The sequence below is a fragment of the Bison bison genome, unplaced genomic scaffold (genome assembly GCF_000754665.1).
Source record: "Bison bison bison isolate TAMUID 2011002044 unplaced genomic scaffold, Bison_UMD1.0 scf7180017864331, whole genome shotgun sequence".
Classification (NCBI taxonomy): Eukaryota; Metazoa; Chordata; class Mammalia; order Artiodactyla; family Bovidae; genus Bison; species Bison bison.
The window spans coordinates 5,737,048-5,749,344 of NW_011494903.1; the positions used below are offsets into that span (position 1 = coordinate 5,737,048).

General features: G+C 36.2%; 1 protein-coding gene across 3 annotated transcripts in view; it reads right to left on the reverse strand.

The window, feature by feature from the left end:
- NIPBL (Nipped-B homolog (Drosophila)) overlaps positions 1–12,297 on the reverse strand; it is a 209,756-nt gene extending 197,459 nt beyond the window's left edge. For 2 of the 3 annotated variants that reach the window (XM_010853771.1, XM_010853773.1), the window contains exon 1: positions 11,978–12,291. The gene's annotated coding sequence lies outside the window, so the exon portion shown is untranslated. Of the gene's footprint in view, positions 1–11,977 lie in introns of all 3 variants that reach the window. The other variant, XM_010853770.1, reaches the window with a different exon arrangement.

A 12,297-nucleotide genomic window follows, 5' to 3' on the forward strand; every position in this document is an offset into this window, starting at 1 on the left:
AGATGAGTGCAACTGTGCAGTAGTTTGTAGCGTTCTTTGGCATTGTCTTTCTTTGGGATTGGAATGAAAATTGACCTTTTCCAGTCCTGTGGCCACTGTTGAGTTTTCCAAATTTGCTGGCATATTGAGTGCAGCACTTTCACAGCATCATCTTTCAGGATTTGAAATAGCTCAACTGTAATTCCAGTCACAAGCATGTTGTAATTTATAAGTCATTTTAAATTCTAGTGTTTAGGCCCCGTTACCTTGATAGTGAGGACATACAATAGCACTTTGAAATAAGCTAAAAACCATGAATAACTGGAAATGACTGAAGAACTGTAATACCTCTCTCCCTATCCCACCAACACCTCCCAAGTCCTAATACGCATATCTGGATTATGCAGGTCATTTTAGCCCTGAGCCTATTAAATTGTCCCTTACCACTGAGGATGAAGTCTAAACTAATACTTGAAATCAGAAGCAAAACTGTTGTGGGAACAAAATAGAAAGAACTCAGAAACACTTTTGTATATAGACCTTTCTCTTTTCCAGCCAAACAAACCTAACTGTCCAACTGCAAGTAGTTAAATCACACAATTCTTTGCTTTAAAGGCTGCCCTTCCAGTGGTCTCTTCCTTCTATCTAATTGAACACTTAGCAAGCCCCATCTATTATCTGTCACTCCAGTCAATCCTTTATCTCAAAACTGTAACACAATTCAAATTCATGTATTCAACTGTCTGCTGAATGCTTACTATGTGCAAGCCACCACAAACTCAACACCCAGGCAAGGTTCTCGGTCAGTCTTTGTAAACAGCCTTTGTATTGATCCTATTTTCTCAAGAACATGGCAATTAGCACTAGAGCAAAATATAGCACCTATTATTTCTTTAGTTAGAAATTCTAGATACAGTGAAGAAAATGTTTACTTCATTTTTCAAGATAGCATCACATTTTAAGATACCCTTCACAAGAGATACTCAGGGTTATTTAAATCAGTAACTAAGCAGATCCTCCTGTTACAACTGGGGAATAAGAAGATAACTTTATTCTAAGAAGAAACATTGTAAGCTTATACAAAACCATAAGCAACAACTTCCAAACTCATAGACAAATAATACAGCTACAATATATGACTCTTGCCATTAAAAATGTTTGTATGCATAACAACTGAATGGCACCATATCCCCACTGCTTTTACTCCTTTAGTTTTGTTATCTGCAATAAAAGTGAAGATGCTATTCAAGTAAACTTGTTTTCACAGTAATAGGAAAGTCAATTAAAAAGCTTCCTTTGCTCCTACATTCTCATTTTCTTTTTAATTCGGACTCTGCTCCTGAACACATAAACACACAATAGTTAAATGAATGTACAAATCATGAAATACAGTGCTCTAAAAGTAAGAAAAAACTGTTCTACTTGATACACTAGGCTCTAAAGAGGTCCTGGATTTTAGATATGGGAATGGGTACAGAAGACATTCACATTTAAGCTATAAAACATGAATGTTACTGAAAATGATACCATAATTTTAAGTATCAGAGCCCAAACATATGAACAAAAAGTATCCTAACACTAAATATATATTTTGCAATTACCTCTAAATCTTTCTTAAAATGCTATGTTATTTCACCCAACTAGGTGTATGCACATGCCCACTCTCAGAATCAAATAGTAAAGGAGGGATGGATTCAAGTGATGTTCAGATACCATGTCAGAACATGGTAAACAACTCATTTAAAGGATCAAGTATTATCACCAAGTTTCTAGTTTAGGCAACTTGAGTTAATGATGGGAACATTAACCTACTTCACATAGTTCTAAGAACACTTTTTCTTTTTGAGTGGGAGGGGGTAAGGGTAGGGAAGAACTGACAAATGAGTTCAGATTTCTATACTACTTCTGAATTTATAGTTTGTATGGGACATCAGGACAATGATAAGTAAGACAGCTAAGTAAGACAGCTGGATCTGTCTCAGAAGAGAATTCTATTCTACAGATAGATTTGTGAGTTATCAGCATGTAAAAAAGTTAAATCAATAGGAAGAGAGAACAGAATGAAGGCTGAACAACCACCCTGGGGACACCAATATTTAAGGAGTGGGCAGAGATGGAAGAGTTAGCAAAAAGATCTACAAATGAGAGAATGATATCCCTGAACCCAAGAGAGAACGCTGTTTCAAAAAGTGAGGGGTGAGGGGGAACAAAACAGGTGGTCAAATAAAATGACCCTTCTTTTCCCATTATCTGCTCCAACTTCCAGTAAATAGCACTACTTTAAGCATTAGAAGAGAAGCAATGACTCGTTCTTCACTATAACCTATGCTCTATTTTTAGTTTAAACAACAAACCTGAAACCAACAAAATGTAAACTCAATTTCTGGCTGTAAACTCACCACTGTTTCAGTTGCTATGTGCTGCTATGTTTAAAATACATGAAGTTACCTATTTTAATTATGATGAAAAAGAGGCCAAGGTCTATTTTACCTACTTGGTAGAGCATCTAACCTAAGAGAATTAACTAGTACAAATAAATGCCACTCAAGAGTAATGTAAATCACAACATTTCTGGTGTTGAGGGGTGAAAGTGTTAGTCATTCAGTTGTGTCCGTGACCCCATGAACTGCAGCCCGCCAGGTTCCTGTGTCCATGGACTTCTCCAGGCAAGATTACTGGAGTTGGTAGCCATCTGCTTCCTTGAGCAGAAGATTCCTTGAGGGATCTTCCTGACCCACGGATTGAACCTAGGTCTCCTGCACTGCAGGCAGATTCTATACCATCTGAGGGGTAAATATGGGAAAGTAAGATTGTGTCCAATAACAAAGCAGCTGCAAGATCTGAGACAAATATCTAAAACTGTTCGAAGTATTTTTCAACAAGGTAGTACCAAAGTTGTAGAGTACATTAAATTCAATTTCAAAACTCAGTTACCAACGAACTATTAATACATGCAACAACATGGATGGATCTCAAAAGCTTTATGCTAAGAGAAAGAAACCAGACACAGAAGCCTACATGTGTATGATTCCGCTTATGTGACAGTCTAGAGAATATATAACTATAGGAACAGGAATTTAGATCTGGCTGCCAGGAATTAGAGTAGGGGTGAGATATTGATCACAAAAAGATATAAGGGAACTGCTAGAGGTGATGAAAATATTATGTCTCTACTAAAGGTAGTAGTTGCAAGATAATGTTTCTCAAAACTCAAACTGTACAGCAGCAATAGTGAATTTTATTGTGTAAATGCTGAAGCTGAAACTCCAGTACTTTGGCCACCTCATGCGAAGAGTTGATTCATTGGAAAAGACTCTGATGCTGGGAGGGACTGGGGGCAGGAGGAGAAGGGGACAACAGAGGATGAGATGGTTGGAGGGCATCACTGACTCGGTGGACGTGAGTCTGAGTGAACCCCGGGAGTTGGTGATGGACAGGGAGGCCTGGTGTGCTGCGATTCATGGGGTCACAAAGAGTCAGACACGACTGAGCGACTGAACTCAACTAAACTGACTGATACCTGAATAAGCCTAACTGAGACAGAGGATGAGATGGTTTGATAGCATCACCGACTCAATGGACATGAATTTGAGCAAATTCCAGGAGATAGTGGAGGACAGAGGTCGCAAAGAGTAGGACACAACTTGGCAACTGAACAACATGTCTTACTTAAAAAAAATTAAGTCACCATATCATTATTTCATTTAAATAACATTTTTAATGCTCTGTTTTAATTACAGTTGACTTATCTATGTTGTTATTAGATATAATATTTAAATTAGCAAAGGAAATAAAAACTACAATAAACCAATCTTAAGCTTGAAACAAGGTATTTAGATACTTTCCCTCTTACAATAAATCGCAGTTATCTTACTTGCAATTCTGCTACCCAGGGGAGCAAAACAAAAGCCCTTTCCTATGTTTTACAATCCTAACAGCCAAAAAAAGAACTTTTAGGTTTTCCTTTATATATGTTTCATATGGATTGATTGGGATGTATGTAAACACTATCATACAGTTTAATTCTAATTAATTGATTCAACAAAAATGTAATGAATACCTACAACACAGGACAAGCACTGTGATGGTGTTACAGGCATAAAGATGGAAATAATAGTCTTCTTGCTTGCATAGAGCTGATGGTTTAGTATGACTGAAGACATAGGAACAAATTATTTTATTAAGAAATATAAGTAATAAACTGACAGATGCTATTAAATTAAATGACCAAGGAAACTTTCACAAAAAAGTTTGCTTTCTCCTTAAAAAAAAACTTCTGGTCACTGAGCTGATGTTTTGAGAAGTACCATATCTCTAGAATGAAGTAAGAATGCTAACACAAATATACATTTTCCAGTTAGTATCAAAATGCTTTTTCACCAGCAATATTCTGAACTTACGAAGATATCTGAATCTGAGGCCTTTTAAACTGAAATGGCAACCCACTCCAGTGTTCTTGCCTGGAGAATCCCAGGGACGGGGGAGCCTGGTGGGCTGCCGTCTATGGGGTTGCAGAGAGTCAGACACGACTGAAGCGACTTAGCAGCAGCGCAGCAGCAGGTTTCATAAACATTAATAATACCAACTATATTCACCAAGCTATGTAAAAATTTGCTTAGGAGGAGACACAGATTAAATAGACACTGACAGAAAGAGAAAGAGATGCACAGCAGAGGGAAAGAGAATATTAATAGATTTAAATAAAAAGCAAATGTCATATATGTCTTACAGGATAACCTGAAGTAACTTGCAGTAGGTTATGGCATAAATGTTGGATTTTTAATCCTTTTTTCAAAGGGAAAAAATGGTAAAAGTAGCATTTAGGCCATTACATTTCAACTTTCCACCTTAAGAATTTTCTAAGACATAGGCAGAACCCTAGGAAAAAGCATCATGTTATGTGCATCAATTTTTTTTTTAAGAATAGTATTTTTTTTAATGGGAGTTAGGCCCATTATATACCCAGGTAACATTTCAATTTGATCATTACCAAAGAAAAACTACATTACATATAGACTACACTCAGATCATCAATTTCTTTAGACAGAAACTGGCAACCCATAATCCTATCACACAAAGAAAACGAAAAGTAGATTTTAAACTCCTGAAAGGGTTAAAATAGATAAGCAACAAGGTATATGAGATAGCACAGGGAATTACACCCAGGAATTATATCTTATAATAACCCACAATGGAATATAATCTGCAAAAATACTGAAAATCAATATGCTATATATGTAAAATTAACAATATTGTAAATCAACTATACTTCAATTAAAAAAATAAAACATAACAAATATAGGGGAAAACTAAGCAAAACAAAAAACAAAAGAAAAAAATAAAATCTTGAAAGAGTTGTCAAATAGCAATGTTGAGAAAACTCAGTGATGTATTTCTTTACTAGGATTAATTTCAAGACCATGTTAGTTAACCAAAAAATTAAACACATCATTATAAAATTGGTATTTTTAGAGTAAACTCTAGTTTGAGTTTTAATAATTCCATTAGTGTTTCAAGCACTGCTAGTTTTTGAGGTATCTAGAACCAATGACTATTTAAAAAAAACAGTACTCATAAAGTACATATGCATTTCACTGGCACAAAACTAAAGAACTGAGAAGTACAGATGACCCAAATAAGCTCACTCTAACAAAAAGGAATCCACTTATTTCAAAATTATGTCAATGCTTCCAAATTTCTCAGGAGAGGTAAAAGTATACCAAAGTACTTTAACAAATAAATGTTACCAATTCCATGTTTTTGCATCCTGAAAAAGTTTTTCCTTTCTGCCAAAAGGTAAATACATACAAAAAAAAAATTTTAAGAGTCTGGTATATTATGTTAAATGACATGCTGTGCATATGTAAGATGTCAAAAAAAAAACCTACATCAATTATGTTGAAAATTTAATGTATTCTTGAGAACACTTTTTAATGCTTAACATTTTGATAAGAAATAATTCAAGAATCACAATACTGTAAAAATAAATATTGTGGCTTTTCCACAAAAAATAAATGTGGCTTTTCTACATTTTCAAAAAGTATAGCATGCATTATATTTAAACATCAATATTCTATTTAAATACATATTTATACATGGAAACATCTTGCATATTTTATATGGTATGTTTTAAAAACTTTATCAAGTAATGAATCAGCTATAACTGACCAAAAAATTTTAGAATTCCTCTTTTCTAATTATCTTCAGGATCTCTTTATAAGCTACACAAGAAAAACAAGTTTCACTACTTTATAACCAAGCCTACCTTTTTTATCAAGAAATAACAGACAAAAAGAAGTATTATAAATCTTGAAAAGGCAGCATGGTAGAATGGAATGAACAGATGTTTTAGAATCAAGACACATCTGAGTGGGATCCTATCTTTAATACCTGTTAGATTTGCCACCTTGGACAAATTATTAAACATGATGAGCTTCAACTTCCTTGTTTGTAAAATGAGAACATTATCACTAACCTCATTGGATAGTTGGGAGGTTCAAAAAATCATGATAAACAGTGTAGTGGTTAAGGCTAATGGGTAAAGCATCAACTTGAGTCCTTTCCCCACTTTCTGCCACTTGTCAGCTGTGTGACCTTAGTCACTTAATCATTCTGTACCTCAGTTTTCTCATATATGTTAGGGTAATAAATATAACCAAACTCATACTGTACCTTAAAGAATTGAGAAAATCCATATAAAGTGCCTGGCACAGTCGTTGGCACATGGGATTCACTCAGTAATACTACATATGACAAATGTAAGGCACTGACACAGTGCCTGAAACAAAAAAAGATCTTAAATCTTCGTTTTCCTACATGAAGTTCTAAATTACTTTTTTTACTATTTCTAAAACTCAAATTCACCCCTGAAGATAAATATTTGCCATTAAAGACAAGAAAAAGACTACTTCAAAGTCTATAAAGTTATTTACTAAAGGAATCCTCCTAAAACTGTATGTAATGACAAAAGCTCTGGAGTGAGTGCACAACTTCCCAAGTTGAGAACTTCAAAAGGATCCACATTCTTTGGCTAGACAAATACTAGAATTTTTTAATAGTATGAGTCATACTTATTTATAGATTCATATACTGTGATACAATTGATCATATATATTTCTATGAATAAACGCACTCTACAGCTCAATTTTCTCTTTCTAGAAAGATGCTTTGACAATTTCAATTCAATATAAAAAACTTAAAAGTAAAAAATTGAGACATTAACAAACTCAAAATGAAAATATAAGGCAGTAAAGATTTGTTGATTTCAAAATTATTGAAATTACTATTAATGTATATAGCATACACAGTCTGATTTTATTTTAGTTCTTTGCCTACAGTATATAATTTCCTTGACTACATGACTTTAAAGTATTGAATTAACTGAGGAACTAAAGAATAATATTAAGAATTTACTAAAACTAGAAATGTGGAATCCTAAATCCTTAAAAACAATATAAATCAGGCCAATTAGAGTAATTATAAGACAACAGACAATTTTCTGACATTTCTAGCCTCAGTTTCTTCATCTGTAAATGGTGGGTGATAACTGTTTCTATTTCATGAGCTTGTTAGAAGAATTAGACTGGGATCACCCACGTGTAACACAATTCCTGGCAAATAAAAAGCCGTCAAAATCTTATCCAGTGGGCAATTCTGTATCAACAAATGATCTCTCCTAGTAAATCACTTTGGGAATAGAAAGGAACCTGCCTTAAAATATAATGCAATCTGACAAAACTCAATTCATTAAAATTGACTCCAGATTTGATGCTTAAAATTGCTTTTAAATCAACTAAAAATGCTAATATTCCACTCTAGTCATTAAAAAATTGAATAAAAACAGAACTTTAAGGAGTCATTATTCACTACAAATATAGTCAATTCACTTACACTCCTGAAGAGAGACATATGTAAATAAACTCAACCACTCAAACAGCAAACATATATACACAAAGGGAAGATACCTAACAGAAAAGTACTATTTTCATACCAGGAAAATACAACCAAAAGACAGGTATCATATCTCTCTATGGAGATGAGAAAAGCACCTTGGACTCAGATAATTGGAAAAAAAAAAAAAAAAAATTCACAGATGGTATCAGTGTCAGCACTGAGCAATACCTAGCTTCATGACCAAAGCTCACACGTTACTTAAAGCAACATAATCTAATAAGAAACTATTAAGAGTCAGAGAATACCCTAATCTCCCACTGAGTCACTAAGTGAATCTACACAAATCACGTGGCCTCTGAGTTTTTTCATCAAAAAGTTGAAACCACACTGGTCATTCATCTTGCAGAGGAATGAGAATATTTATGAATGAACTCAGGTCACCTTGAAAAAGAACTAATTTAAAAATACAAAGAATAATTACTGACAACTGCTAAAAATAGGAAAAGAACTTCCTTCTAAAAGTATATTTTAAAACGATTTTTAAAAGCTATATGAGACCATACATTACCACCAAAGCCAACTTAGTATCTCAGGATATTAAACATGTCAACTAACCACTTAGTTACTAGTCAGTAATTTCCTATTCATTTTATAGCAAATAAACATGATAAACAGAACTGAAGTTACACATGTATGAAAAGAATTTTTATTTAACTCAGTCTTCTCAATCACTTTATATAAAACTGAAATCTTACATCATCTTAAAAATTTCAGAATTACTTACAAAGTATGCTTTTCCTGATAAGCAATGGAGTGGGGAAATTTAAATGAAACTGTGTAAAACTCAAATTCTTTAGTTTTTATCTACTTTTTATTATTAATGTTTACATCTTATTTTGGGAGAGTAAAAATACTACCATAGAGCATACCAAAATATAACACAGATGTGTTCAAATGTTTAGACAGCAGTTTGATGGTGAACTGGTTACCAAAAAATTAAATATGTAATTAGTTCAGGAAGTCTTAGAAAATACATGTTTAAGTTGGGTAGCCTGGCTCCAAAGAAAGAAAGCTTCACATCTGAATTGGTACAGCTTTGCTCATATTATTTTTGAGATTCAATAATGATCATTATGCAGAAAACCAAAACTAAGTTTACTACCATACTGAAAACTCGCACTTTTCATCCTCAAAGAGAAATTGAAATTTCTTCAAATACAAGTCTTTTCTTCTTAAAGGTGGACAGTATTATAATGATCCCTAGCACAGGTTCAAAAAGCTTTCGAACAACTATAGTAAACAAATTTGTTGAATGGCTTTCAAAAGGAAACATCCGATACACTCATCTCAAAATACTAGAAGTAATTATTTACTATTCAACTTTAACTTGATTTACTAGACTTTCATGATATACTTCAAAACTATTTTCTTTTCAAGTAATTATTTTAAGTTACTAGTAACTTTGCAGACTCAAAAGAAACAATAAACCATACTGCTGAAATTTCCTCTAGGTATACCATAAAGTATTTACCCAAATAATATAACTAGCACTGTAAGATCTGTGGAATACTTAGAGCTGTTTCCTTCTGCTGAATTAAAAAAAAAAAAGAAAGAAATACAAGATTAGCCCTGGTGAGTATTCCAACCAATACAGGAGAGTACAGCAGACTATTCATAATCTCTAGGGAAACAAATTATTCTTTCCAACTAAGTTATCAAGAATGTAAAGTTCAAGTTTAGGTTTTACTAAAGTTTCGCAATATCTTCTCCTTTAAAAATAACCTATTTAACTGGTTTGGACCAAACAAAATATTTTCAACCTACTTAAAAGAAGTATTTATGCTATCTGAATGAAAGGTATCATACAACCTGTATTACTTACTGATTACCAAATATGTAGAATTAGGAAAATAAGGTCTAATAAGAACTAATTCACTATAATGCCAAAGTAACAACAAAAAAATCAATCAGTATGACATACTGATTCAAACGTGTAAGAAAGCTCCCTTTATAACTATAAAACGCGAAAGATAAGTTTTTCCTGTTGATGAAAACTAAGCAAGCAGAACTCCACTTTCCATTACCTTTAATTGAAGGATGTTCATCCCTTGACATACATCTCTGTATTTTATTTAAATAAAGTTGTAAAGACAATCACAGGTTCTTATCAGGGCCTTTTTCAACATTAATATTGAAGCCCTTACCCCGCCCCCTTACCCTCAAATCCTCCGCTTAAGAAACGAACTGTTCCTACCTTCCGTATTCTCCTCTCCCCCCGAAACCCTTCCCCAGTCCCCATTCGCGTGCCCCCCACCCAGTGTAGGCCTGAGGCCCTGTAGCAAACAGTGTCTAACAGGAGCAGGCAGCACAAAGACAGGAATGGGAGATTAGTGGGAGGGAGGGAGGCCGGGATTGGGGCTCAGCAGGAGCTTCAGGCTTTTTAAAATTCAAACTGCTCCCTGACCAATACAAATCACGGACACGCTACTGACTACTACACGGATTTATAGCATTAAAAACATGCCTAGTACGTGACAGCTATATTAACTTCACTCTTTCTAACATTTATCCATACGTTTGCAGGAAATGTGGAACAATTTGCTTTAAGCATAAGGCTAAACTCAAAAATCACCTTCAGAAAAGTTACTTATTCTACGATGACATAACTTAATGAGATGCAAAAAATTTGAACCAACGTAACACTCACTAATAAAACAAGGGACTTTGTTGATCAGTGTTGCTTCATTTTAACCAATGAAAGTTTTCCTTCAGTGAATATGAGACAAAGTATCAAAACAGTCTAACCCAGGAACAATTATTTTTCTATGCAACTTGTATGGCTGAGGACTTTTAAACTGGCTTTTCCCTTATACCAACTTACATTATCAACGCCTCCACAAACAAGCTCCAAGCACTTAACTTACTTGTGAGCTAGAATTTAAGATAAAATTGATATTTTTCTCCAGCATTTACAGATACATTTGACCTATTAAAATGACACCTCTCTCATTACACAGTCAAACATCATGGGCACAAACAGCCAATGACAATCCTGGGACCTCAAGAAGATCTGCCCTGACATGAAAGGATGGCACCTTCCACATTTTTTTTTTAACCTCCCAGGGATTTTAAGCATAACTTCATTTCTGTCCTTTTAAAGAAAATTGGATGTACTTGTATCTCACCGCAATTCTCAGAACACTTAAAAACCTTTTTAAGCTTCTACACGTTTAGATCAGGAAGTACCTGAGTGTTTCACGTACAATCATTTAAAACTGTCCTTATATAACGCACACAAATATAAAGTGGCAGGGTAAACCTGTCAAGTACTTTATACTTGTCTCTGAATAAAAAGTCCATGTGCAACACACTGTCAAACAACAACATAAAAGCGCTTTGCGTGGGTGGGGGGGTCATATGCAGTGTCTACTATACTATGGTTTTCTCTATTAAATATTCATGCGGACGATTTAATTCTCCTTAAAAAGAAAATGAGTCTTTATTAACTTTCCAACGTCCAAACAAGTTTTACACGGGAAAAGAATTACCACTGGATCCGTGTCTGAGTATTTACATTTGTCTCACTAACTGAAACTACTTCCTCCCTTCATGGGGTCACAGGGGGAAGAAGGGGGGTTGTTTGTTTCACTGGGACGTTCCCCACTCCCGGACCAGGAAAGTTGTAAATATGGGGACGGTCAGGGCACATTTGCTGTTAGTTGTATTGTTTCCGCCTCCTCACTAGCTACAGCTCTTCTCCCGGGCGAGGCCTGTCACCGACCAGCGGTAGCTCCGCTCAGCCCGGAGCTCTCCTAATCCCCGAGCTCAAGTAGATTCCGCTGGCCCGCGGCCTGCACTCTCCGCCGGGCCTACGCCTCCCCGGCCGCCCGGCAGGAGCCCAGTCCCCGCCACCGGAGCCGGCCGGGAGAGGGTACAAAACCACCGCCACCCAGGGCGGCTGCCACCAGAGAGGAGCGAACTCTAGACTCGCCCGTGGAGGAGACCTGGGGCCGCTAAGGAAACGGCGGGGAGGGGAGCGAGGAGGAGAGACGCTGAGGACCTGGCGCCGCCGCCGCCGCCGCCGAAATAAAGAGCAGGAATTTACCTGGGCGAATCGGCGTCTGAATCCAAGGGGAGGCCGAGGCCGCTGTGGCGAGAGACTATAATCCGGGCCGGGAGGGGGGGTGGCTACGGCTCCTCTTCCGTCTCCTCAGTGCGGGGAACATGTAGAGCCGGGGGGAGACCAGCCGAGAAGACAAATCGCTGCTTCTTCTTCCTCCTCCTCCTCCTTCTCCCACATAGAAACACTCACAAACACCCGCCCAGGGCCCCGAGCTACCGGGGGGGCATCGCCGCCGGCCCGGGAACCAATCCTCCAGTCGGCGGGGGCGTCCCTCCCTGCGGCTTGGTGGTGTCGGGTGAGTC